The following is a 5,440-nucleotide window of genomic DNA, read 5'->3' on the forward strand; positions in this document are numbered from 1 at the left end:
TGTACAAGCCCAGTAAGAAATACGGGGCCAATCAAGGTATTTTGCACCCGAAACGTCAACCTGTCAAGGTTGTTCGAACATCGCAAGAGGCCTACGTATGGGGGCGATGTAAGAACGACGTAAGGGTGGAAAATCGTTCGCGCATCAACCCCTTTTTGCTCTTCTTCTTCTTTTTCTGTCATCTGTCATTGGGTTTGTTTTGATTAAAACAGTTATTTGTAATTTTGTAATTTGTTTGTTTATTTGTAACGGTAGCCTGTTAGTGTATACACTTTGCTTTGCTTTTCAGGATTACATTCATTTATTTTGCTGCAATTTCTTTAGCTCCTCCGCATCACCAACATTGGGACGAGTTCCCAGCAGAAACGGTGTTCAAAGGAATGCTCTACACGAGGGGAACCTGCTCCGGTTGAATTGGAGTTGGACGCGTTCGTCCAACGACCGTTCCAAGGGCACTTGCATCGCGACAGCAGTCCGTCGATCCTGTTCATCCTGTTCCGTGGTGCGTCGTACAGAAGGCATCTGCAGTGACGTGGCCTTCCGGCGTGACAGTTCCGGAATGCAGTTAAGGGGGGACACTCGTTGCTCCGAAGGCACTTGTTGGCTGTCTTCGCTGGCATTGTCATGGTCGTCCCGCGTACCAGTTCCGGACGATATCGGCCTGTTTTTCCGAGGAACCATGTCACCGCCGTCACGCAACTTGAGACGGTACTTGGCCTCGGCGTCCATTTTCTACGACCTCTGATGCGACATGGCCATTCTGTTGCGAGGGCGGCAGCTGTTGACGGACGGCCGATTCATTCTCTTGGCGTTCGCTTTGCTCCTGCTCCACTCGGTCCTGCTCGGGTTCCACTTCGCGACTCCAAACCATCCCCCTGTCCTCTTCCTGCTGGTGAAGTTGTTGCTGTAGTTGGCCCCGGCATATCCTTCGGCGAATTCGGTTCCGACTCGTCGTCTGAAAACTAGCTTCTGGTTGAATCCGCTGAACGACTATCTCCGGCTCCATGAAGGGAGCCGCCGCCGACGAAGAGTCCCGCCGATCATCGTCGTGATCCCAGTGCTAGTCTCGCTGCTGCTGGTTGGCCAACCTTGGAGGTTTTATTGACCGTCCGGCGAGCCTGTTCCGTGCAGCGTTGGGGAACTTTCAGGTTAGCGACCGTCGAGCCATTTCGTTCAATGTCGTTCCAAGGGCACTTTCAGGTTGGCGGCCATCCATCGAGCCTGTTCCGTACTGCCTCTTTCCGAGGGAACCTTAAAGTTCATTGCCGTTACACATGGCAACTCCGGATTGCATGAACCTGTTAGAAACATAATAATAAACTATTAGTGAACTGGATCAAGAAAATGTTACGAATAAATTACCGTAATTTGAAAGCAATAGTCCAGGATCGTGGACCGGATCGATTGATCTGGACCCGGACACGTTCGTCGTTCCGAGCGTTGTTCCGAGGACACTTGCAGGGTTAGTTTCGTGCAGCGTTGCCTTCGTCGTTGCCTTCAAGATCATGGCCATCCCGGGGGGCATTTGCGGATAGCAGTTGAGGGAAAGTTCTAGAAACGTGGACCGGTTCCGCTTGATCTGTATTTGGGCGTGCTAGTGCCAGGGCGATTTTGAAATTGTTGGCCGACATCCGGCCACTGCTGCTGAAGCGATCGTGCTGCTCCTGAAGCTTCCTGGTCACGTTTTATCTTCCTTCGCTGGTTCTCGCGACGCAACTTGAGACGTTCCTTGGCCTCGGCATCCAGTCCATGACCTTCGACGCCGACGTTGCCAATCTGTTGCGAAGGAGGCGGAGGTTTACGGACAGCCGATTTACGCTCTTATCGTTCGCGTTGCAGCTGCTGCTTGCTGACCTGCGGCGCCTTCTCCTTCTGCGGGTTTGGATCCGACTCCTCGTCCAAATACTGTAGCTTCTGGTTGTAATCAAACTCGTCGTCCTTGGCGATCGCCTCGATGCACTGCAACTTCTCGTCGGTCCTCGTAGGCGGATTCGCTTCAACGGAACATATTGCCGGTTGCGAATGCAGAACCGACTACCTGGAAAGGGGGGAAATTATTTACGGTTGGAAGATTAAAATAATGTTTTTTTTTTACCTTCAGCACTGAGTCCGCTGCCACCGGCTGCTAATTGGCCACCTCTCAGGTGGACCACCAGGCCAAACCACTACGAGGCCAAAGTTTTGATCCGAGACAAAATGATACAGTCTCCGAAGTCAAAGTTTATGCTCGGTAACGGAGGTACTCTGTGAAGCACGACCTTGTGAGGTCGTGTCTCGTTGGAACCATCCAGCTGGGCTGCTTCTGGGGACCCTGCCGCGGGGTCGTTTCAGCAGAAGTGCTGTTGGGCAGCGCTGCGGACAGTTTGAGGCAGGCATGTTCGTAATCGATCGATTGCGCATTTCCCGGATGGACAGATAAGCTTCCGGCACGCCTGCGGACGATGCATATGCGTGTTGTGTTCATCGTGTCCGGCTACCCACACTCACGTTAAGCCGGGATTTAGTCTTCGTGCTGAACGTTTCCACGGAACCTTCATTCGCTACTCTGTTTCGGCGGTTCTTAAGCCGGATGGCGGCCGAAATCAACCAGCAGACAACCAGCAGGTGTCATTTCCGGATAGAGGCCGGGGGAAAAGTTCCAGGAACGTGGACTTGTTCTGATTTGCCAATCTGGACGTGTCAGTGCAGAACTTCACCCGTCGTCTGTAACCGGGTAGCGTCGTTCCGAGGGTACTTGCAGTACCGTGTGACAATACCATCAACCTATTTGACGAAAAAAGGAGTATTTCTTACGTCAAAACTATTTTACACTGAAACTAGCAAATTAAACAAGTAACTTACCGACATCTCCAGTATTGAACCAGAAATGGCCACCCTTTGGGTCAATGTTTCTGCAACGTGGACCGTTTGTGGAGATTCGACAAGCTTTGTTAATCTCGTGGCGGAAAAAAACACGCGCTGGTCAAACGGCAGCTTCAGGCAAGATCCGGGTAACTGAATAACACAAACGCCTGCCTGGGAGTTTTCCGAAAGGTATCGCAACGTGAAGGGTTTCGGGTAGGCATTTGAGGCCAGTTCCGCTGTCTTTGTAGAACTTGTCACTGGTCTTTTGCCCGGGGAAACGGCTGGTTCTGTCTAGGGCGTTACAGAGGTATTCAACGAGGCACAACGCCGCGGCGTTCAGAGAACCTCGGGGATCCTCGCGCCGCAAGGTTGGTTGGTGCACTTTATGATGGACTTGATCTAAGACACTTTGTTTAAGAGTCTTTCATACCACAGACTGGAAATAGAGAAACGGAAAAAGGAATTATTTTTAGAAACCAAATTGTTAAAATTGGAACATGATTATCCGTTGAGCGCAGACGCAGATTTCTGTGCCTGTCATCGGCCATTAAACAAAGCAACCGCTGAATTGATTGATTGATTGATTGAATTGATTTTTAAACTGACAGATCTAAGAAAATCTAACTTGCGCAAAGTTCTGCGTCTGCGTTCGACGGACAATCATGTTCCTAAATCAACTCACCAGGCGGTTGCGATTAGTCTTTGTTGTTGAGATGTTGTTGTTTCGTCGTCCAGGTCAAGTCATCGTTCGACCATTTTCGATTGATCTAGACCAGGGCGCGGTAGTGTAGCACCTCATCCATCGTGGCCGCCTTCAAGTCTGTTCCCGTGTACAGCTGTTCCGTTCCGAGGGAACTTGCAGTGCCATGGCGTGCTAGTTCCGGATGGATTCCTTCAACCTATTTGACAAGCAAATAGAAACAATCAATTACATCTTAATTTTACTTTGACACGGTGTGAATCAATTACGGAGATTACCTGTCCCGGAGGTTTGAGGTTAGCTTCTGGATTGCTTTGGCGACTCTGTTGACCTGGAAGAGGAGAAGGTTAGTTGGAGTTGGAGTTTTCAAGGCACTTTTTACCGTTGCTCCTGCAGCACCGTTTTTTTTTTCTAGTCCAACCCCAGGTGGTCTAGCCACGATGCAAAAGCTTGGTCTTTTAGGTGTAAATGGGTTCTCTAGGTGTCTTCAATGACCGTCGAACGTATCCACGCTCATTCCGACTCATTGCCGACCAAATCAAGGACAATTCTGCGTGACATCTGTTCATTTCTTGCGGATCGACAATCTAGGTGCCGTAATCCTCCTGTTCGCATCTTACCTGTCAGCGTAAGCTATTCCAGTTTGTCATCTCAACCAGCACTTCGCGTATATGTACGCACTCGGAACTGGAACTCGGCCGTGGTCAGTTTGTTGAGCGACATTTGCGGGGAAAACTATCTCCTGCGGCTGGAGGAAGTGTTGACGTGGACTGGTTCTGGTTGATCTAACCCTGGGCGTGTGCAGCATCTCACCCATCTCTCAGATGGCACCTGCAACTGCCAATCTGAAAAAAAAAGAAAAAAAAAACTATTAGACTGACATTAGCAAATTCTACTAGTTATTTACCAGAATATCAACTCTTGTGGAACGATTTTCCTGACAACCGGGCGGCATGTGACCGACGGTTCCGGACTGAGATCAGCTTCTGGATCGTATTGATGACAAACTGCGAAATCGGTTCCACCCACGTGCCATTTGTCTTGTGACTTGCGTCCTGAGCGGGGCCCTGTGGCGTTCGTTGCGGTCACCGGTGCGTCCAACTCCAGTTCCCTCGGAACCGGTAGAGAGAAAGAACCCGAGCAGTGGCAGCACCGAGCCAAGATCTTCCGCTGGCCTTAAGCGCATGCAGCGACATCGGAAGTGTCGGCAACTCGCACAAACCGCGCTAACGAATGTCCCATACAAGGGGGTTGACACTCGATCATTCTGGAATCATTCCAGTTTAATTCCGGAATGATTGGAATGATGAGAATGATTTGTTGTGTAAATTGAGTTTTCCACATTAGCATGTAAACGTCATAACAAAAACAGAAGAATTTTGGCGTGATTCATTTTCCTAACTTACTTTTGGAAAATCTTTGCGATATTGCCCTAAAAAACCTTACAAATTGACCTACCTTTATCAGTTTCGGCACGTTACTTTTTGAAGATCGGTGTAGTGAAGAACGCATTTGCGTTGGGCAGAATACGATTCGGAGTTCTAGTGCCGGGTCCGGTTCCTCCGGTCGGTTCCCAAACTGCCGCATCCCTCGCAATGGTTGAACTCTAAGTCGGCCTGCTATCTCCTGCACTTACTTCCGCTTATCCGTTACGGTAGTGCGCAATCCCGGATGTAGCGAGGAAAGTTTTATTTTGCCAATTACGATCTGATTAAAAACCTACGGATCTCCGGACCAGGGCCGTGTACAAGGGGGGGGTTTTAGGGGTTTAACCCCCCCCCCCCCCTGGCAAATTAAGTTAGTTACACCCCATGCGCCCCTCGGCCCGAAGGGCCGATTTTTTTTAGCTATGTTGCTAAAATGCCAAAGAGATTTTTTTTTTCAAATCGATATGAA

The 5,440-nt window shown here is 49.7% G+C and overlaps 1 long non-coding RNA gene across 1 annotated transcript; it reads right to left on the reverse strand.

The window, feature by feature from the left end:
• Positions 1-315: 315 nt before the first annotated feature.
• On the reverse strand, positions 316-3,875 carry LOC119771237. The gene is made up of 6 exons (XR_005279121.1): positions 3,823-3,875; positions 3,527-3,743; positions 2,842-3,280; positions 2,096-2,763; positions 1,363-2,038; positions 316-1,298 (listed from the first exon to the last, which is right to left on the reverse strand). It is a non-coding gene; the product is annotated as an uncharacterized LOC119771237 (long non-coding RNA).
• Between the last annotated feature and the right edge of the window lie 1,565 nt (positions 3,876-5,440).

The sequence above is a fragment of the Culex quinquefasciatus genome, chromosome 1 (assembly GCF_015732765.1).
Source record: "Culex quinquefasciatus strain JHB chromosome 1, VPISU_Cqui_1.0_pri_paternal, whole genome shotgun sequence".
In the NCBI taxonomy this organism is placed as follows: Eukaryota; Metazoa; Arthropoda; class Insecta; order Diptera; family Culicidae; genus Culex; species Culex quinquefasciatus.